This window comes from Amblyomma maculatum, chromosome 11 (genome assembly GCF_055883805.1).
Source record: "Amblyomma maculatum isolate TAMU_Amacu chromosome 11, ASM5588380v1, whole genome shotgun sequence".
In the NCBI taxonomy this organism is placed as follows: Eukaryota; Metazoa; Arthropoda; class Arachnida; order Ixodida; family Ixodidae; genus Amblyomma; species Amblyomma maculatum.
The window spans coordinates 101,899,275-101,923,055 of NC_139354.1; the positions used below are offsets into that span (position 1 = coordinate 101,899,275).

The following is a 23,781-nucleotide window of genomic DNA, read 5'->3' on the forward strand; positions in this document are numbered from 1 at the left end:
TGCCCCACTGTAAATTTCATTGTTACCAGGAAATAAAGAAAAACGAAATCTGGGCTTCACCGATTGGTTCACGTAGAAAGCTAAGGAAAAAAAAAAGTACCGAGCTCGAAGCGCGCTAGTACTGAGTTTTTTTCTCCTAGTTTAGATTTTTTTTTCACTTTTGTTTTTGCTTTTTTAATGTACTTGAGGTGCTTCGTTAATTTTAGCTTTGACTTTTTTATCGCAGGTGTATTTGTTTTTCCGAGCGACCAGTGCTACCATTCGGGGGCGTCCCAGTACGCCGCGTCCCAGTACGCCCAGTCTCCAGCGTCATACTGGTCCCATTATCAGGTATGGCACTAGGGCGTTGGGACCCAGCGGCACGGGTTTTTGCAATAGGGAAGGATTGAAAAAAATGGTGAAAACCTTTTTCTGCAATATGTGTTTCTCAACCTGGAACAGGAGATACTTGGGCCTGAAAAACAAATGAAAGCGGCTGAAGCAGGAAAAACTACGGTGCCGGGTGGATGATTAGGCACCACCTAAAGCAGTGTCAGTGCAGACACACTTTTCTTAAAAAGGGACATACATTCTAAAGGGTTCTGATAAAGAATGTATATGCAGGGGAACAATTCTCAAAAACTTTCAGCAAGAAAAGGGTGGGGGGGGGGGGGGGGGAGAAGGAAAATAAACAGAATAATAACAGCCCAGTGACACACCTGATCTGCTAAAAAAGATTCAAGGGCCAACTCAAGTAGGAAGTGGTAAGAAGGAAACGTGTTTGCAGAAACACGTGCAGCTGATGTAATTTCAGAGGGGGGATAGAGTGTACACGATTATGAATAAGCTCTGCAATTAAGTCTATATGGGATTGTTTTCCCGAGTAGTTATGGTTCAGAGGGAATATATTTATTGGATTTTAACGTTCCGTTAGCCATATTTATTCATACTGGTTCCAATGTTCAGAATTTATGGATTAGGTATGCCTCTCAATACATTCTGTCCCTGGCAGAATAAGGTCTGATTGGAGAATATATAATTTAATTTTTTCGAACTTATGGTCTTTCTGATTGAATTGCTGCGAAACTGCTTTTTTTTTTTTACCTGTCTGCCCGGTAGCTATTAGGCCTTATGTTCATTGCTTGCCCTGTCTCTTCGGTGTACTGTTTATGACAGAAGGAGCATTCTAGAAAGTAGACAATGTTTAAAGATGTGCAATTGAAGCGTGATTTTATTTGAAAAGTGATGTCGCTTGCATTACTTTTACCAGTGGTGTGTTTTTGTAAATGATTGCTTGTCTTAAATCGTGGTCGAGAACATGGATCTGGTTGTGTTATGTTTGTATGTTACACTTGGTGCCTCCGGGAATATTTTCTTCAGGCGTTCATTACACGTTAACATGGAGAGGTATTACCGTAAAATATTATTTATGTTTGAAAGGGTTTTGAAGCATTTAGTTACAAGAGATGGCTGGCGTTCAGTGTTGGCTTTTGGTCGCTTTGTGAGCACGTCGTTGCGGATTAAAGCGCTTTAATTTTCGAGCGCCATAGTAAGGGCGTTACCGGAATTGTTCTTATGAATTAGTATTGCTTTCAATGAATAGAGTTCGTTTAGGTAGTCATTATCATCGCTACATATTATTTAAGCCGTGTCGCCTTTCCTACAAGTATTCCTTGACTCGTAAAATCTAAATATTATTCCTTATCCGCTGGCTTTCTGGAAAAGGATTTTTTAAGTTTTCCATTTTTCACTGACACCGTGGTGTCGAAAAAGTTGACATTTGATTTCGAGGACTGAGAAGTAAATTTTAATTTTGTGTCTTGGTTATTAAGAGGCGAGACGAACGACTAGAGTAATTTTTGTCCATGGTGCCAAATCATAAAAACATCGTCAATAGAGCGAAGTTATATAAGTGGTTTTGCCGGAAATGAGTTTAGTATATTGGATTCTGGAACTCCCGTGAATGTATTCGCGTACGGCGGCGCGAATGGAGTGTACAGGCTGGTTCTAAATAGCTGAAGGTAAAGGATGAATCTATATAAAAATAATTTACAGTTAGCACTACTTTCAGGATTGATAGATAAACTTCAGAGGTATGCGCATGGGGTTTGAATATTACTTGAGAGAGGGCGTCGATACCTTCATCAATAGGAATATTAGCGTATAGTGCCGTGACGTCAAGACTAATAAGAATAAAATCATCTGCAAGATGGTTCGCGTTATTAATACACTCAATTATTCGGAGAAAGTGAAGTGTGTCCTCCACAAACTAAGCACGCTGGGACAAGAGGTCTCCTAGGTGATGATTAGGAATGTTGATATGTTTGCTGTGGGCGCACAATTGTTAGAAACAATTTGTCTTCCTGGTATGTCTGCGGTAAACAATGCTTCTACGGAAACCTTGTGAATCTTGGACAGTAGGTAAAGTCGACGTGCTTGTTTGTTTGATGCCCTAAGAAATTTATATTAAATTTTGATAATTAGTTTCCGAATAAATATCCTTCATTATTCACAATGACTTCACTGAACTGTTCCGTCGAATCGGTAGTTACCATTTCATTGTGGCAAGAGATTTTAAGCTGTCTATAGCCCTCATTTTGTAATTTACAACTGGGAGAAACACTATGCTGCCAACTTTGTTTACAGGCTTGATAACTAAGTCAGTTCACGAAGCTAGGTTGTCAAGAGTTGCACATTCAGTTATAGAGCGGTTTTTGGGCTTCCAAGCTAGCTTTGTTTCTTCAAAAGGATTATAAAAAGAAAAAGAAAACTACCACCAGGGCATCTATTGGGGAGCTTCGATATTGCATGTTCGCCGATTATAAATGGCTGCAATTAGACCACACAAGGTGAACGTGGCACGGTTGGCCAGAAGTTTAGGGGGCTGGAAGAAATGATTAACTATGTAATTACGCACCCGCTGTCTTTTCCTTGTTTTCATAAGAAAGTACCCCTGCTCATGCAAATTTATAAATTACTTCTCAATAGAGTTCCTTAAAATGTCGGGAGAAGGATGCGTGGTTGCGTTCCATGTTTACGTGGACTCCGCCTTACTTCTTGGCTTCATACCTAGGAGAGAGAGCCCAGACAATAGAGGACAAAGAGTTTAATAAAAATGGCGATGCCCAAAAAGTGAAGATTTTATTTCTTTGCATTGACACCCAATATGCCAAAAACGAGAAATGGCCACAACAGAAATGGCCAGGAAATAGCGGGCTTCAGGAAATATTACTGGAATTCGGAACAGGATTTCCACGGACACCTGTCCAAAGTACAAATGATTTGGGTTTTATTCGTATACTTCAGTGATGGCAGTACCCACTACAGAATGGACTTCGGCCTTTACAGTGACATCCTTTAGGGCACCATCCCCACCAGCCGCAGCGCTGCAAAATAAATGTTATAACAATACCACTCAATCAGATTTTACTTGTGGCTTGTAGGGGTACCATATATTCATAGCCGCATACCAAACACGTTTCCCTTCTTAGCGGCGGTGATATGGAGCTTCGGCTATGAAGTAACGAGAGCTGCGTAGAGCTGGCGGCTGCCTTTCAAGAACTGCACGTGTATTGTAATGATTGTTGGAACAATTTGGTTTTATTGAGATGGAAATTGCAACGAGCCATTGCGCTTGACCGGGCGCTAAACTTCCCCGCTTTCTCATCAACCTCTAAGTCGGAATCCCACGGAAAGCAGCTTCCAACCACTATATTCTCAACTAAGCACGTGATTGAAGCGTTCTAAACTGCGGTTTCTCTGATACAGCGTTGAGTTACAAATGGACCGACAAGGCAATATTAGGAAAAATGTTTTTTTTGGGGAGCTTGCAACTTTTCTAAATCATGTAGTACCATTTGAAGGCTTGATTTGATTTTGGGGTTTAACGTCCAAAGGAAATCATGCTGTTGGACACCTCGTAGTGGAGCTGTTTGGAAATATCTACTACATGGGCTTCTTTCATTTGCAGTTACATCGTAGAGTAACCGAGACCTTTGCTTTTCACCTCCACGAAAAACCGGCCGAAATGGCTGTTTTGATCCCCCGTGCTGGCGCTCAATAGTCGAGTGGCCTAACCACTGAGCCATCGCAACTGGGCAACAAATAAGATATCTCTTATGGCTATTTCATTTACTGAGCATATAACCGGATAGATTTTATATAATTTCGATGGAAGCAGACACAAGAAACGCAAAAACCTCTTCGCTAGTTCAAAAGGACGCATGTTTAAATGTCTTGCTCCCTTGCATTTATTTTGTCCACAATCTTAAATAAACCGCAGGTAACGAAATAATTTCACTGTTAATAGGTTATGACTAATTTTAACTTGCGTTTTTAAATATTTCAGAGCACCGCTCTTGTGCACCCAATTAATGGCTCCACCCTCCCTCGGCCCCCTCGGCACCAATGGCTCCCTCGAATCCATCGACAATGATACCATCAGCGGTGCCGCTGTTGGAGTCATAGTCGGTGGATCCGAGGGAAAGGGCACGAGGCAGGAGGCAAAGGATAGTTCCCTGAAGAGGACGAAGAAGAGCAACGAACGAGAGGTTCAGACATCGTGTCTCTTCTTTCTTTCTTGAACGTTCTCTATGGATCTTGAGAAAGAATAGGATGTTTTGTAACTGCACAAACATGCTGAAAGGTACCTATCCTGTTCTTTGCTTCGACATATCATAAAAAAGTTTATTAGAACAGCTCACATTTTGCACTTGGGAGTATCATAATTATTCTCGGTAAGTTTTATAAAAAGAACACACATGGTAATGGGAATATGGGACGCTTCGTTAATAAAAGCCACTACGGTGGTTTCTTCCTGATTTTACGTTAATCACTTCCTCCCCTTCATCGTCGTCCCCTGTCTCTGACATTACAAACCGTTTACTAAAATTCTAAACAAAACTGTTTAAAAAAGAAAACGCACAAAGCACAAAAAGGAAACCATCACACGTTTCCTAGAGAGAAACGACGCTTCAGATGAGTGAACAAAACATCAAAAAGTACTGGAAATATTCTATAATATTAATATAAATACAAATATAAAATGGGGATCATGACGTCAGTGATAAAATTTCTAAAAATACTTAATACAGACGCAAAATTTGCAGTGCATTCTGGGAGCAAGCATTAACATGGGTGTGATGTTTGTGTCATCGCAACGCTAATATTTGTGAAAGAAATTGTATTAATCATGGACACAAATAACATAGCGAATTCCAATATTATGTAGCATCAAAATGATTTATTGCACGACTGAATGTGTCAGGACAGAAAGAGAAGGCTACTGTAAAGGCTTTGTCTGAATACACGAATGCCAATAAACCCCAAAAGTTTCCCTTCTTAACTAAGCATGGTTGCTCCTCTGGGCTGCTTTTACTGCAGCCTAGCTTCCACGTGGGCGGTTTTTATACATGCCAGCCTATTTGTGACAACCTCACATGTAAAAAATACATTTGCTAGCTTTTCTAGAGGACGCTGCTTTGGTTTGGATGTCGACTGGTGATCCTATTTCATTTTGTGTGCATTCCCTACGGTTTTTTTCGTTTAGTTCCTATTGAAATGCTCTAACTGCTTCTTTTATAACTTGTTATAAATTTCTATTCTTCTTTTGTCTCATTTTATAATTCCCCTAAGCTGACGCTTTCCATCATTCACGAATGGCCCCTCAACTGCTTTTGATTCCAGATCTACACAATATTACAATTCCCCTACGCTGACGCTTCCCAACGTTTACCAAGGGGCCCTCAACTGCTCTTGATTCCAGATCTACACAGTATTTCAGCGACCATCTTCCCATGGACTTAACTCTTACAATTTTGGGAAAAAAAATATTTCTAAAAACATAATTTTGGAAATATTAAAACATAAATAATTGCGCAGTGCCAACTCGCACACTTATTTTGTTTAGTCAGCCGGGTTGGCTAAGGTGCAAGGAAAGTTCGAAGGCAGTAAAAGAAACAATGTAACATCGCAATTTGGCAGAAAGAAACACACTTTCTCAAAGGTTCTGCAGCGCGAGAAGAGCCTGGCATATGTTTTGAAACAATTGCGAATTTGGAACCTTTAACACTCTGTAACTAAGTGGGGAAGTGATTGCTAAAACCCAGGAAGTGTTGCGTAGAATACATGGCCAAATTTGACATGCATAATCCATGTTGTCGGCCATTATGCAGTTGGTACTTTTCATTCAGGGTGCAAGGCGAGGAACAGCCATTCAGGCTCAGAGACGTGAACAAAAATAAATTGCCTTACACTGCAGAGCAGGAAACGCAGTGAAAATTTGGCGCAGCAATATCTCCGACACGTCATCAGCTGATGCAGCCTTTATCCTGATCTTGTTACATTTCTTAAACACTGTTTCTTTCGTGTAATAAAATATGCTCCATTTCTACGCGTTGTACAGCTTTGGGCATTAAATCTTAAATTTTACAATTAAAATGACGTTGGCTTTCCCACAACATATATTCACAAAAGCACTCACCCGAACTGTGGTCATTTACGATTTATTTAGAGTATTTTACCAAATATTTACAGAGAAAGATTTCGAAACTACGTTAGGTCAATTACAGAGCCTTCAGGGTCTTGGGATAAATTTCTTGGATTGTGGTTTCTGTTTTTAGGACTTCTGAAGGTGTTCGATTAAGCACCTTATATATGGTGTCACTTTACCAATACACTTTGCTATAGGTTACTGTAGTCTTTAGAAGACTTGTCACAGTCGCGGCACACGTGAAATCCCTGCATCACTATCATAACCAGTTCATTAGACGACACAGCTTGGTTATTAATATGTTGATAAATGTTACTCACTTTTCCAACACAAGATGGATCGCTTCCTTTTTGTTGCGGTGGGCCTATTAGGCAGCCATGCACTCTAAATAAACAATATCAAATGCATGAATATGGTAAAAGCAGCACCATGACATTTATAAATGATAAACAATATCAAATGCATGAATATGGTAAAAGCAGCACCATGACCTTTATAAATAATAAACAATATCAAATGCATGAATATGGTAAAAGCAGCACCATGACCTTTATAAATGATAAACAATATCAAATGCATGAATATGGTAAAAGCAGCACCATGACCTTTATAAATGATTTGCGTGCGGCCATTTTTCACTAAATTATTGCGGGTGCTTAAAAGTGAAGAGCCGCACAACACTCACGGCAGAAAATGCTGTCGAGAATTGCGAACGTTCGATATTAATTTCTTTGTGTTTTAATAAAGAAAGCAGTGCCTTAAGCATAATAAACAGTTCCCACTCTACTACTGTCGCTAATAATGACGACTGATTTGTGAAGAAGGAATTCAAAATTTTCATAGCGTGCCACCGAGGCTTCTCAATAAAAAACCACCTCTTAGTGGGAGGCAGAGACTATATTGATGCGATGAAGATCGGCAGTGGCGCAAGAGGAGCCTTTGCGCTGGCCAGCCGGTAAATCATCCTTCACCATGTCACAATGTTTTGCCATTTTCTTGCTTGTTGCTTTCTTGCTTATTTCTCGATGAAAAAAAAACAGCGCTACAGACGTGGACGGAGGTGAAGAACAACCTGGTTCTTCTTCTAATCTGGTTGTACACTGTAAAGGGTGTGATGGCTGCCATCCTTTTCTAACACAGATAGGTATTTTGGATGCCCATCCGGCTCTGATTAACCGGGAAAACATTGAGGCCAAGCATATCAGGCGATTGGGTGAAAAATGTGTTAGTGAACCTTCAGTCGCTTTAACAGATAATGAGGTTGGGTTTCTTGAACTAGGTGTGTGTGGGGGGTCATTATGATTTGGTTCTTTGTTTAATGTGTGGTTTGGTGCTGCTTGGCTGGGTTATTTATACAGTGTTTTTTCAATGAACTTCAGTTGCGAGTCAGCGCCTGTTCTGTTTGTTCTATAACGTCTGTAGCGCTGTTTTTTTCATTATGTCACCGTACCAACTCGACCAGATGTCTCTTCTATTACAGCTGATTTCTTTTTTGAATGTAGGTGCGCCGTAGGTCATCTCCATCCTCGCCTTGGAGCATCGACCGTGATCCCTTGGATATCGCCCCGCAGCTTCGCCCCAGCCCTTCCTTCCCAGAACCGACCAACTCCGCCGCCCAGTCCCCAGGCCTGATCTGAAGACAAGGTGCGCACATGAACTGATCAGAGGCCAGATCAGAGCAAAATATTCGACAGACCCGAAGAACCGAAAGACAAGGACATGCAACCCCAGTCTGCCCAGCCGCCCGACACGACCTCGAGCCATCTGTCCCATGGATGCTTTGGTGGCGGATGGCTGAAGAGCTCCAGAGGAGGCGGATCATTCAAACATCATAGCGGTCATTGTCATCGTGGTGGCAAGCGCATCATTCTCTACAGCCACGTCACCATCAACATCAACAAACCGACCGGGACGATCGCTCGGTGGCCCCGGGAAGTGTTGCGAAGACGATCGGCAGTGGCGCGAGAGGAGCCCTCGCGCTAGGCCAGCCATTCAATCATGCTTCACCATGTCAACATGTTATCCCGTTTTCATGCTTGTCGCCACGTAATAATATTTACACTGTGAACGTCGTTAACCTGTTTGTATATGCGCTCGTGTTCCATAGCAAACTTAAGCCGCTCCCTATAAATAAAGTTGGCCTCAGAAATTGACTTCGGCTTTTTTTTGAAGAGCTCCTTCCCTGCCGTTGTAACAATCCTTTTTGGCAGCAGTTAAATATTTATTTATTTAGAACACGCCTCGCATACCTCTAGGTTTAATCATAAGCTAAACCACGTTTTTTTTTTCGACTTGCATTCAGTACAATTTTTTTATTCGCTCTTTTGCGTTATTTCTATAATGTTATACATTTTAGTGTGTAAAAGAAGGAGGACGTCGTTGAGGCTAACATTTGAATTTCAATATTTCTTTTTTCTCGAGCAGAAACCTAGTTCTCAAATTAATATGATGATAATTATGGTCATGTGGAGGTTCTCTATCAAGACACACAGCCTAAAACTGTAAAAACATGCGCACTAAAGATGATTGGAAAAATTGCAAACAGTCTGCACTATCTATTTAACTATGAGCACTACACTCCCATTGCAGGCATGGTATTATAGCGTATAACTATTGGGCTAATTTAAAATTTTAAGTTTTGCTGGTTCATTGCTATGAATTTAGGTTTTTATCGTTTGTGATGAGACTTCCTGTATCAAATAGTTACGACCTCTGCGAAATCTGATATGAGTTAAATATATTTTTTAATATTTTTTCGTGCACATTTTAGATAGGGAATGCGCTGACACACGTCATCCGATAAAATATGGCAACAATGAGGAAGCACGTTTTAGTAGTCATGTCTGTTGTTCTCGCTGCTGACAAAAATTCTTTGCGTGACACTTGAGGACACATGTACAAATTCTCAAAGGGAGCTGCAATTCGTGTCCGCTGCGCTTTAGACCAATTATTCAAGTAAAGAAGATAAAGAATCAAACACAATTACAGGAACTGGTGCACTCAAACGAGAGTGAATATAAGGAAGCAATTTGCAAATTAAAAGGAAACCAAACATTGTCCTGAGCTTAATATTCCGTGTTATTTGATTTCTCATCTCACTCACCAAATGACGACACACGGCGGAACAAAAAGAAAGAGCCTACATGAGCAAATCACTACATTATAGCAGAAGATTGCTTCTAATGGATTCATGGACTCTGTAACAAGCTTACGCTAAATTAGAACTGTCTTACATGGTTGGTATCCCGTAGCGGCAAACCCGCAGAACTGGAATGAAGAACAAAGAGACCGGGAGCAAGCTGGTGAAGGGCACATACTTTTTGTCGCCATGAGCACCCGCCTATATTGCATTTCTCTTGGGCCCTATGTTTGCCTACTTGTTTCGCTTTATTGGCAGGCATCCTACAATAACGAGGAGGGACTGGCGAGCTCATTGAAATATTTCCTGCATACACTTGGCTGCATAGCCAGGTGTAGCTTTCCTCGTGCATATGTTGTGAAGGCCTTTGATGCAAAGAAGAAACCAGGGCCTCTTTTGGTGTTTTTTTGCATCTCTAGCGTTTCAGTGCCATTGTGTGAACACACATGTTTAATTCGTTGATTTTATATGAATATATCAACGGGAAAATATATTTTGCTAAGAGACACAATTTGTAGTGCATTTCTAAATTATGCAAACGTCATACGCTTGCCAGTGGAAACTGTTATCCGCTCCATAGAACCATGATTGTGTGCCGACCCGGAAGTAATGTAATAATGGATTTCGAGCAAATTAAAATATTAGAAACAGAAATACGCATGTTGCGGCCTATGCTTATAGTAGCTATAGTTCAAAACTTTCAACATTCAATAAATACTGTCTCAGTTATGTTGCAGCACCCCTTACAGATAATCATGCATTTGTTTCTTCTTTTCCTTCTTCTTATTAAATCACTAGTATTTGGAGCTATTTATTTTACCGTTTAACACTTGACTTTAAAAACAGCAGGTCATATATCTACATTGTCTTTGCATACAGGTTTTAAAGCCAAACGGGCTATATGTAAAGTATAGGGCATAATGATTACGAGATTGCTGAATGAAATCTCAATCGAGTTTACATTTTTAAGTTTAAGGGAAACATTTTGTTGCTTAATTGAGGGCGTGTATTATGAATATGGCACCCATAATTTTTTTATTTTCTTAAAATATTGTGTGGTTCGAAATGCCGACTGTCAAACAGACGCATAAAGCGGGGGTAAAGTGGCTGTATTGCATTGCATAAATATGTTGACGTCGTTACGCGCAGGCCTTCCGCTAAGATTTTGCTACCTCGTTGCACATAATCAAATATACAAACGGTGTCTGCATTTAACGCATGATAGTGCACTAAAGTTCATTTAAATACTTTGCAATCTCAGCAAGCCAATTCACCAAAGTTTCAAATGACTATCGCGTTCGAAATTTTGAACCGCACAATCGAATAATGAAATTTAAAACCGGGCTCGCCTTCAGTGATGTTGGTTTTCAATTTCGCAACACAAGGTGTTTCAAAGAAGACGGTCGGTAGGTTTTAAAGGAATGCTTTTTCAGATGTGAAGACGGCTTCCACGGCACATTCTTTTCCAATATTGCTGTGCATTAAAAATAGAATATTACTAATAAGTAATAGGTTGAAGAAACCATTTCTTGTAATTAACAATTAAATATTATAGCTGTCATCACGTTACGATAAACGTTTTGTAGCGGGCCAAAATATTTATCCGGCTCGTTTTTTATTCTCAAAATGCGATTACCCGCGGGTCTTTACCTCAATTTATCCCTCTCACCAAAAAAGGCACGCGTTTCAAAAAAGTCGCTCAAGTGCTACCCCAGCGCCGTCAATCATAGATGTAACGTAGCCCTCACCTCTCTGCCGCCTGTTTTGAGTGTTCCTCACGGCTTCCTGCTCCAGGTCACTTCGGACAGGGTAGGTGAACGACAGTTGTTCCACTACTGACGGAGCGGTGTGCAGTGCTCAGGAGCCAGTTTTGCGAAAACACGCGAATTTTGGAACGAGATAGACAAAAGTCATTGAGCAAAGTCACGGTGATACTTCTCTTTAAGTATTGGAACTGATATCATTATACACTACGACTGCTCCAAATTATTGGGAGCTGCAGAAGCTGAAAATGGTTTACTCAAAAGTTCGATGACCAGCAAAATATTAAACATTCTCTAAAATTTTTTAATGTGCACCAACACAGGTAGAGTTGTGTCGCAGGAACCATATTCATATACCAAAAATCCCACTTTTCAAAGCTATGTTTCCCTTGAAAGACTTCGTGTAATATGGCCCAGTTTTACCCAACCAAAAGTTCTCTTTTGAATTTAGGTAAATACGGTGTACTCATCCATATTTCTCAGGCAAATATTATCTGCCTTGCTGTAAAATCCACCTCCATAGACTGTACAGACGTGTCACACAATGTCAGAAATATACTTTAAAAAAGGAAAAACATCTCCCCGGATAGGCCACGTTCACGAGACCTTCACACGGAGCTCTTGAAGAATTTGCCTTGATTAATCGATACCTGTTGTGGATCATCAAAGCACCTCCAGTTTCCATAAATTGGGAAAAGGTAATCCAGTTTGCACTCTGCAGACTACGTACCTCAGCATTAGGCTTTGGACACATAACAGGAATACAAGAGCGTACAGTCTATGACTCTGCATTGCGAACCTTTTCAGGCGCTGCTTTTGCTACGGTTGCTCTGAAACAAAACAAGCACACGACGTATCGATCATTCAAAAACGGTCGTCTTGCGAGAGTCAATCATTATTATGTGGCCAGTCTACATATTGTGACCTCCTAACATGACGCTTAATCTCGACAGCGTCAGTTGACGACGTTAAAGAAATCGTGATATTTGAGGCGATTAACAGAGCCTGAAGTTCTCCAATTTCAAAATTCACGAACTCGTTCATGAGATCACGCCCCTAATTGAAGATGCTCTTTTGAGGAACAATGACAATTTCATTCTTACTTTTCTAAATTTTAAGTACTTGTAAACGGCATTGTTCTGTCTTCTATTTTGTGCTCATTTCTTGCAATAAAGCTAACAAGAGACGCTATAACCTGGCTCTTGACATGAGCGTTTACCTCTATGACGTCGCCATGTATCACATTGAGAGAACAGAAGGCATGCTGAGCCAGCTAACTAGGGCAAGGCTTTTGAGGTAGAAGGGGGGAGGTTGGAATCCAGCCTTACAAGTATCTCCTATGTTGTATTAGACATACCGCAGATAAGTCACGAAGGCACATTCGTACGGCTTGGTCAGAGCTGAGCTTTACATGTTGTCGTGTTGTCTGTATTATAATGCGGTAGCTTATGGCTGGTGATATAAGACTATAAGTAAGATATAGATGTGTAACTAAAGTAGTGGCTGTTAAGAGAAAAATGATGCTTACATACACGAAAGCGGATTGGCAAGGAGAGATTATTTCGGTTATATAATTCACGATCATCAATACCGTAATTAGACTTGGTAATCTTAAACACAGAGTCACGATTTTCTCAAGGTAGCACTGCTACAGAGCTCTTGAAATAAACGGGTATACACCAATCATGGGCGAATGATGTCTCCTATATTTCTTGTTTTTAATGGTGCACTGCAGATAAGACGTGAAAAATACCTAGTTGGCGTGGAAATAGAGAGAAATGTCATGTGGAAAACAATGCTACAAAACCTTCCTTTAAAGTAAACACATTGTCAAGAGAAAGTATTCATTGGCAAAGGAGAATGCTGCACAGGTTAGCGATGTTAGCGATTTGATCCAGATCATACCTGAAAGGCCTTCTAGTTCTCTACGTTTTCCTCAATCGAAGCTTAAATTTGGCAACAAGAAGCTGATGATCGGTGCCGCAATCGGCCCCATGGCCTTGTTTTTACTGCTTGTATAGCGCTTCTCTATCTCTGCCGGCACAGAATATAATCAATTGATTCCTGTACAGACCGTTCGGTGAAGTCCATGTGTACAGGCGCCTCTTGTGCTGTTGAAAATGAACATTCGCTATGGTCAGGTTGTTTTCTTGACAAAACTCTACTAGCCTCTGCCCAGCTTCATTTGGCTTACCAAGACCGAACTTGCCTGTAATTCCGGATATTTCTTCACTCTCCACCTTAGCATTCGAGTCTCCTATGAGAAAAAGGACCTGTGATGATGGAGTGCGGTTTAAAAGGCATTGCAGGCCAGCATCAAATCTCTCAACGTCAGCGTCTTCAGCAGAAGTGGTTGGTGCATAGATTTGGATAACTGTTATGTTGAAAGGGGGACCTTGGATCCGAAGTGAAATCATTCGGTTGTTTTTGGGGTTGTACCCTAGCACTGCTTTGCCCATTCTTCTGTTTACCCCATTCCTTCTCCTGGATTCGTGCCCACAATAAAAGACATAATGGTCGCCGGAATTAAATTCTCCCATACCGCTCCACTTGAGCTCGCTGATATCCAAGACATCAATGTTCAATCTGTCCATTTCTCGCTTGACCACGATGGATGGAATGGATAGAATATAGGAGCGTCCCCTTTGAAACGGGGTGGTAGCAGTAGCTATCATGCTCATTTTTCTCCATATATCTTAATTATTGATTTAGAATAGTTAACTAAACCATCATTCTATTAAATTTTGCTCCTACATTACTAACATTGTCACTTCTCTGCTTTTAAGCCACCAATCTTCCAGCCGTTTTTGCTAGTTTCCACCGCCGGTTTATTCACCGGGACACTGTTATCTCTAAACCCCAGAGCTTCAGGAACAGTGATTGCGCCTGCATCAACTTCCGGATGGATACCACTGCATTCGAGTATAATATGGTCAATTGTATCACTGGAGTTTCCACATAGAGCACATGCGTCATCTCCATTGTTAAACTTCTTTTTGTAGCTGCGTGTTCTAAGGCACCCTGATCTAGCTTCAAAAAGTAGGGCACTGCCTCTTGAGTTATCAAAGAAATCTCAAGAAATCTCCACATCCAGTTTACCTTGCGGCATAGATCTTACATTCCATGTTGCTATGTTATATATCTCCTTCCAATATCGGACTTTCCGGTCGCTTCCCAACACATCCACAACTGAGCGTCCTTTTGGCTTTTGCCCAGCCGCTTCATTCGTTCTGGAGCTACAAGGAATGGCCCTTTGCTCATCCCCAGTAACATGTGGTGGGACGCCTTCCAACCTGGGGGCCTCATCTTCCGGCACCATATCATTAATGCTATCATGCCTGGTCATAGGGTTTTCTTGGCAGGAAATACTGGAGTGGGTTGCCATTACCTTCTCCAGAGAATCACATTTTGTCAGAACTCTCTGCCTTGACCGGCCTGTCTTGGGTGGCCCTACACAGGAGAGCTCACGACTTCATCAAGTTTCGCAAGCCCCTCCGCCACGACAAAGCGTGTTAGAAAAGTGTAAATTGAAGAGTACTCTCGTGGATTCGCTTTAGCACCATCTCGCTGTTGCCTTTTCGTCGCTGCAATGTTTATTCGTCTCTATTCGACGATAAATCTTCTGCACAGCAACAACCAATTATAGCACATATATTTAAATTCAGAGCGTTGTTTTTTTCTCCGACAATGCTACGCGGAGCGCCGCGTTTCATGCAAGGATGCATGGAATATAGGAGCGTACGCTTTGAAATGGGGTGATAGTAGTTACTATTATGCTCGTTTTTTTTCTGATATATTATTTTTTGTTTTAAATTGATTAATATTACCATCAGTTCTATTTAATAAATTTTTTGTACATTGCTAACATTATGTCACTTTTCTGCGGCTAAGCTACCAATTGTCCAATCGTTTTTTCTAGCTTCCAACACAGGTTCAATCGCCCGGCCACATGGTATCTCTAAGCCCCAGTGCCTCAGGAAGAGTGACTGAGCCTGCATCGACTTCCAGATGAATATAATCGCTTTCGAGTATAAGATGCTTAATTGATTCCGCGGATATACCACATAATTCACATGTGTCATTTTCATGGTTATTTTCTTTTTGTAGCTGCGTGTTCTTAGGCCCCCTGATCTTGTTTCAAAAAGTAGGGCAATGCCTCTTGAGACATCAAAGAAAACTTCCTTCTGATCTGCCTTTTCCCCTCTCGGTATAGTTCTACACTCGGTTTCTTGTCCAGAGAATTTATCCGTTTTTGTACCTTCTTTGTTTTTCACCTGTTACTTAATGCTCTTTATTTATTCGTTCATGTGAACAGCATGCGTAATCTTTTTTTCTCCATTGTGAGTCAACGCTTTTAGATTTAGGTATTTAAATACATTAACTGCCCAATTGTTACTGTCTAATTTCCTCAGGCATTCCTGATATAATACTTTCCTCTGAGCTTCCCGTACTTCTAAAGTTTCCCAGCCCATATCTCCCTCTACCGGCTCATTTGTGGTTTTGCCGCGGGCCCCCAGTGCCAATCGTCCGACGGCTCTTTGATTCATTTCTAAGGTCTACTGCATCTCATGCGTTTAGGCACAAAACCGCACTCCCGAAAGTAAGCCCGGACGCCATAATTGCTTTCCAAATACCTCTCTGTTCATGCTTTAGTGGCGCCATCTCGTGTCGTCGACACGAGCTCACCCGCGGCCGCTTCCCGCACCCTCTACCCATATTCCGAAGCAATGTATATTCGATAAAGCGCAAGTTTGCTGAGCCTATGAACTCAGAGGCACAAGTGTCATTTCCTTTCTAATCGGCGCTTTCAGAACCAGTGAAAGAACGATGGCAAACGTTTGTATATCAATTGCGATTTAGACTCCGTGCATTCACGCAATGAAATCAAATTTCTTCGAACGATTGACAGCATTTTCGGAGACGGGTATACCTCACACGTGTTTGTATCTGCCGCCAAACCGTTATATACCACAAGGCATCAACGCGTCAGAGGCGAACAAGGTTATAAAAGCGAGAATCAGAAATAAAAAGCTATTTATTTGCTCTACCGTATGTGCGCATTTCCCATGACCTAAAACGACTGACCACAGCGTAGGAGAGCAAATTTGGTTTACTGCCACGGAAAAAGAAAAAAAGCATTTGCTGGCGTTTAGACGCTGGAGAGGTGGTGCATCGGCAAGGCTGTAAAATGAACCACAAGATGCGATTTGTGAAATACACGGAAGCCATTGTGTTTGCGACATCTATGAAATGCAGAACGGTATATAGGGCAAACAGGCTGACATACGAACCATTGCAAAAAAAAACATAACATTGATCAAGAGTAAAGACGTATAGGAACACATGTGAGAGATAGCCCATCAATAACTTGAGCACCAGAACTTGAACATTTGCGAAATTCTTATGAAGGACAGTGAACAGCTGGTGCGAGAAACAATCGAGCTAGCAGAGATAGATATACTAGAGCAGTGCTTATGTAAAGCTTCCTGCTGCTACTGAAAAAAAAAAAAAAACTCGATATGTTAAACGTATAGATATTCTGAAGTCAGCGCTCATTGTACCTTCGTGTCTCGTCTTCCTCCCGCTGCGATTTTTTGCTCTGTTAACCTGTAGACATAGACGCATCTAAAGCTGGTGTCGAAAGAATCGGCCATGCGGAGAAGGGGAGGATCAGGACGTGGACAAGAAAGAATGGTTACGACGGATAGCTTGGCTTTTGGGGATGGAAAATATATAGGGGCTCAGTATAGTATTTCTGGATAGCTTGTCTCCTTGCCAGGAGTACATCCGTCAACGGCCTCAGGATTGCTGCCCAATGAGCAATATGTTTAAAGGTGATATATACAGCGAGAACTTCATGGAGCTTGAGCATTGAATAAGACTGGGGATAATGGCCTTGATTTTGAACAATGGAGGCCATGATCCAGATCAGACGCGGTAGCAAACAAAATTTAGGGCTAATTTGCTTAATTCACCTTTGGCTCCTTTGGTGACATGGCTATACTCATAGAAACTTTGAAAAACCTAACCAAGTTTTTCCAAATGCGAGCAATTGTAGCGACTAAATACAAGGAGGTTTTCATGTAAGCCATTGAAATGTGAAGAGCAATTTATATTTTTACAAAAAGCTGAAATGGCTCCCCAGCGTTGCGGTGGTGAAAGGTCATGTGGTGATAATCGAAAAGGTGGAATGTGCTAATGACTACCATTTGGTGAGCATCGGATGAATCGACGGTGACTGGGCAGTAGGAAGGTTATTTAGTTTGTTTAGCATAGAGTGGTGGCACTTTCCACGGATGGTGTGAAATTCGCGGCTAAAGGTAAGGAATAACGGTCCGAAGTATAGAATTGTTCAGGACGACCACTGGTCCGCCAGCCTTCGGAAGATGTCTTCTGTACAATATGTAGACCAGTCACCTATGGGTATGCAGTATGATGTGCATGCAGTATTTGTGGACAACCTGCAAATTGTAAAGGGCGGGGTCATGCGTCTGTGGGCAGCCCAGTCGTGGCAACGTGATGTGCAACCGACTGCTTACCCAAAAGTTAAAAGTTGGGGAAGAATAGGAGCGTAATCTTCAAGGTATACTGCGCACACACAAAACAAGGACGAGAAAGGTACACATCTGCGCTTGTTGTGTACCTTTCTCGTCTTTGTTTTGTGTGTGCGCAGTATACCTTGAAGATATATCTGGCCGACTCGCCCTCTTTTAAGGAGCGCACTCTTTTAAGGAGCGTAATCATAACAGATGATCTCATATACTGACCGGTGGGAGACGACTGTTCTGGCAAGAGGCTCTGGCAAGATGGGGGCCTGAACGTACTTCTTCGTCGCAGCGTCCACGAGGAAATTCAACAAAGAATTAGCTCCGAGGTTCGGATAGTCCCTGTCTGCGTAGAAGAAAACCCGTCGGAATACCCACTGGTTAACCACTTATACTGCGAGTGTATGCATTCACTACTTTGCGATGAAGGTGCCGCTTCCGGCATGAGCCAAAGCGCTTGATTGGAATATTTAATGCTTCGACAGGAGAATGAAGGCCCGAGATGCGGCTGGGATTAAAGGATTAGGTTCTGGTTTTCATCGAATCTTTACTTCCCTCTTCTTTCGATATAGTGGCTCTCTCCCTTTCTCTCTCTCTCTATAAATATATATATATATATATATATATATATATATATATATATATATATATATATATATATATATATATATATATATATATATATATAGTGTGGAAATATCCCGAAAGTGGAAAATGCAGATCAGGAAGGAAGATTTCTTTGATAACTCAAGAGGCAGTGCCCTACTTTTTGAAGCTAGATCGGGGTGCCTTAGAACACGCAGCTACAAGAAGAAATTTAACAATGGAGATGACGCATGTGCTGTATGTGGAAACTCCAGTGAAACAATTGACCATATTATACTCGAATGCAATGGTATCCATCCGGAAGTTGATGCAGGCGCAATCACTGTTCCTGAAGCTCTGGGGTTTAGAGATAACAGTGTCCTGGTGAATAAACCGGCGGTGGAAACTAGCAAAAAACGGCTGGAAGATTGGTGGCTTAAAAGCAGAGAAGTGACATGATGTTAGTAATGTAGGAGCAAAATTTAATAAATAGAATGATGGTTTAGTTAACCATTCTAAATCAATAATTAAGATATATGGAGAAAAATGAGCATGATAGCTACTGCTACCACCCCGTTTCAAAGGGGACGCTCCTATATTCCATCCATCCATCCATCCATCCATCCATCGCGCTCTGCAGCTGTGCCGCTACCGCGCAGAACAAATGGTACACCGTTGCTTATGCCTCGCCATGACGTCTTGGCTACGCAGGCTGCTATAGGGAGGTGTCGGAGACAAGCTCCGCAAGAAATCGACAACGCGCACATGAGACAGTGGAAGAACGTAAACAACGTCGTGCTAAGCATCGCTCACAAGATGAAGCTCGGCGAATACGTTCTAGTGGAAACCAAATAGCATTACTTCACGTGCCATCTTAGCGTGTTCATTGGCATAAATAAAAGCGAATGAGAACAGTCGTAACCATTGTTTCTCATGCGTTACTCTATAGCTAAACTATCGTACCACACCTTAAGCTACATCGCAAGCAAACACATAAGCGTAGTCATGCGACCATTGCTAACGTAGTCTACCAGGATCAACCAGAGCTAAGCCAGTGCAATTTTGTTTCCTACTGTATTCTTCATAACCAAACATGAAACTAATGAAGACTAGAAAGAAAAGAAAGATCCTTCAAGGGAGATAAGGATAAGGCGTAACATATTGGCGATCGCTTGGCTGTTGACGGGCCTAACGAAAACGTAAGTTCTAGTTCTAAAGCAATTGTTCTCAGACAAAAAGCTTCAGAAGATTTCGAAAAACAACACCTCTCATATGAGGCTAGAGTTATCAGCAGCCTAATACCAAATTCTATTGGCCTACACTGCTAGGCCGTTATAAATTTAGGCTGAATAACTTAGGCAATTTAAACAATTGAGATTGTGTGTCAGGTAGAAATTTATTGGAACAGAGCGGGTAATGCTCGGGTTGTAGTTTTTCAGGAAGCAATTAGTTAAATTTGGAACAAAATGCACTGTTAGTGCTCGGTATATTTGTATTAGGTTCATTCCAACTTTGGCGCTGGTTCTAAATGCGAAATTCCAGCACACACAGCAAGCACATTGGAGCGTAACGTGAACAGGGGATATTATTTAGATTTTGAATTAGGCAGTGTGTTATGCCCAATTTTGAAGGTAGCCTATCCGCGCCCTAAAAATCATGCGTTTTGATGCAGACGCAATAAAATCGCGCTCTCCTATGCCATGACCGTTTCGAATATAGTTTTGATGTCTGCTATATTCCAACCTGTTTCTTGAAGTCGACTTTAATTAGTATTTCACTTTAAGTATTTCAGCCCGCCCCGTCGTGGTTTAGCGTAAGGTATTTCAAAGGCTGAAAAATTCAAACTCGGAACAGTGTGGTACTTAGCGCAAGGCTTTTAAACGCGCAGGAAAGTGTGGTTCGACCATTTATTCCTGAGAAAGCAGCAGCAGAGGGGGCCGATAAAAAGGCCATGAAGAAGTCACAGGAGAAATAAAGTGACTTCTAATCACTGCACGCATCTGCCGCGGACTTCTCCGTGCCCCCAAAAACATGAGTATGTTTCCCACTTCTGTTATTGCTTTCCAGCGTTGAGTACCATATACGCCAAAAAAACTCTGCGAAGAAAAGCCACGTTCACTGCAGCCAAAAATAAATATTCTGGGTAAAGAAAATAGATGCAGGTGTAACGTGAGCACAGAAAAAAGGGCTAAGTTTCATTTTTTGTATGTGTATACGCTTATATGCCACAATGAGCAAAATGTGTCCCGGTGTTCTTTTCTGTCGATATGAATACCTCCAAATTGCCTACCCAAGTATATTGGCGTTTTTTCAATTGCATTATTATGCATTCTTAAATATTGCAATCGACAAAATGTGTTCAAAATAGATATGCAATCAGAGATCTTAAAAATACAAGATTTCAAAAGCGCCCTTTAAGAAAAAAATCAAAAGAAAATGCTGTTCTCAAAGCTAAATCACGTATAATCAAAAACAAGATTGACCAGAAGTAGGAAAACAGAAACAGGTATCGCAAAAACCAAATGCTCAATAGTAAAAACGGAAATGTAAAATATTCAAGAGTCGAAAAGTACAAATAGAAGCTATATAAAATAAAATAGCGGTTAAGTAATATTATTATCTCAACCTCAAGAATTGATAAACAAGCGCGCCATTCGAACATAAGCACAGGGCTGTAGTTAGCTAGGTGCATATTTGTAGGATGTGCATCGTAGACAGCCACGTCACGAGATATGCTTAAGAGTAACAATGCCACGAAAACAAAAATGTACTTGTTCCTTTCTCAAATCCAGACACACAAAACACATATTTTGATGTTATGCTAAAGGAAGACAAAGATGATCTCAAGCGCAATACGACGTTAGATTCACTTTCTTTCACTTCCTCATTCGTGGCTACCTTTTTTTAACAACAAAAACCAAATAAAACAAACCAAATGTCTTGTGTACCATCTTGGAGAAAGAAGACACCGTAACGAAATGAAATTCCAATGATGAAGCAATCAAGCAATCACAATGCTCCAAAACGTGGAGCACACCTCACGTAGCGCCTAGAGAACTATACGTTTAATAGTACATTTCTCCTTTGTGAAGGATGTCAAAAAAAAATAATTTATGTACTTTATGGTACCCGAGCCACGTTGACCGAATTTCGCTGAATGAATAATGCGCATTGAAGTTGGTGAATTTGCTTTCGGTGAAAAAACGCGGAAGTTTCAGAAGTGTCTTATGATATTTGAACAATTAATTGCGCATCACGATATTGTTTTAAAGTTTTCTGTGCCACCTGAGAAGCTCGAAACGCATTAGGTATAAAAAAAAACCTGTTCGCAGCTGTACCATTAAAGATTTTTAATTTATAAGAGGCTTGAGAACTAATTGTTTTGCATACGTTTAACTACTGCGACGACTAGTTCTTCCTTAATAATAGACACGTTTTTCTGCAGTGATTAACAATGACAGCCAATACAGAGTAAAAAAGAACAGGATATCACCGCAATTTAAGAAATCGATATAACTTTAAACGACATCACCTTCGGTGAGCACGTTCTTCTACTTGTAGAATTCATAAACAGATGAAAGTTACAAGAATAAATGTTCTCTCGAAAAAATATCGAATGTTCCTATGTGCTGTTAATACGTATTTTAATGCTAATATGCCATCTTAAATTCTGCTTTCATAAAGTTACTGAAAAAAAGTTGGAAACGAAAAAAAAATGTGCTGCAGGATTTTCATTGCCTGTGGGTTTAGGCACTTACATTAAACCTACCTATAGAAGCGTGGTCACCAAGAACTGTCATATTAGATTTTATGCAGCGCTTTTAACAGTAGACAACTGAGGAGATTATAATGTTGTCCACTTATTTTACGAAATTGGTTGCGAAACAGATTAGTTAGTGGTCCATGAAACCGTTTCTTAGTAGAATTCAGAATAAAAGGTTTAGAATTTTTTGTATTACCAATAAAGAGTTTCCAAACAGCGGGTGCCTGGTGGTCTCGACGAGTTTGCAGAATACAATGTATTTCGTGATGGTGCCGCGTCGCTTTATACGCTTTTTGAACAAATGTAAAAATAAATACTCCCAGATTGCCCTCTAAAGTGGACAGACCATTGCGCACAGATTTTACAGGTACTCTTGTGTCAAATCGTTTTTCACTTCTGGAGAGTGAAATTATTTTATGTTGTATTCGTTTCCTTAGATTCGAAAGACATCTGCCCTTATTCGTAGGTTCCAATTGTATGCCATTTATTTTCGTACATATGATGTGCCTCCAAGCGAAGCACATTTTGTGGAACGGAAATGAAACGAAACTCGCCTGCAGCACTTCCGTGGTAGGTTTTCGCGGAGTTTTGTGACAGCTGAGACAAACTATAGACAGTGCTTATTCATTTTTCAATCACACTCTGACCTTTAACTACAGCGAGCTGAGGTGGATCATTGCAAATGGCTCAGTTTTACGCCTGATGTGCACACTCAGGTGACGCCTCCTCCCCGCCGCCCACCGTTTTCAGAACAGTTCCATCGCTTATATACTGCCGCTGCATTTTCGTTCTATTCACCACCTAAACCTGTAGTACACGGAATATTTTTGCGGTGCAATGAAGTTTCAGTTTCGTTCTCTAATTTCTCGTCAGGAATGATGATGAATCAACATTTATTAGGCCCAAAATAAATTGGTGGTGCTCACAGGCACCAGATGGGATGGTTCATTAGTTACAGGATCCATACGTTCCCAGCAGTTCCTGGTCCTTGCCATTCAGTGCGAGTTCAATCGATAGGGCGGGGCTGGAGAGCAAGGTCTTCTGTCCCTTAAGAGGTTAGAGATTGGGGTATTGGCGGAGAGGGCAGAAAGTAGGTCGCAAGTTCGGTGCATTCTACCAAAACGTGTGGCATGTTCCTTTTTTCTCTTTTGCAAAAAGGGCAGGGCAAATCGTGTTCCGCAGTGTACATGCTGTGTATCAGTACAGGATGCGCAACCGAGCGCGCCTGAGCTCGACGCTGGATCGTCTTTTGTTGCTTGGTGAGTTTGGGGTGCTGTTCAGACAGTCTACACCTTTCCTCGCGGTTGTAATTTACAGGAAACCGGTAACAGGGTGTGGTAGCTCTTCCGGCTCGTACTCGGACCGGATTGACATTTCTCGGGCATGGTAGCTGGCGATGGTGCTGCCTGCTACCTGCGAGTGAGCCGGGATCCACACGAATTCTACACTGCAAAACCAAATCCGAAATTATGCGTAGGAACCCTAAATAAACGAGCTTACAGCGACTCTGGTCTACC

At 41.3% G+C, this 23,781-nt stretch overlaps 1 long non-coding RNA gene across 1 annotated transcript; it reads right to left on the bottom strand.

The window, feature by feature from the left end:
- Positions 1-3,100: 3,100 nt before the first annotated feature.
- On the bottom strand, positions 3,101-22,522 carry LOC146174511 (uncharacterized). The gene is made up of 4 exons (XR_014702266.1): positions 22,461-22,522; positions 12,102-12,201; positions 6,790-6,853; positions 3,101-3,365 (listed from the first exon to the last, which is right to left on the bottom strand). It is a non-coding gene; the product is annotated as an uncharacterized LOC146174511 (long non-coding RNA).
- Positions 22,523-23,781: the final 1,259 nt, after the last annotated feature.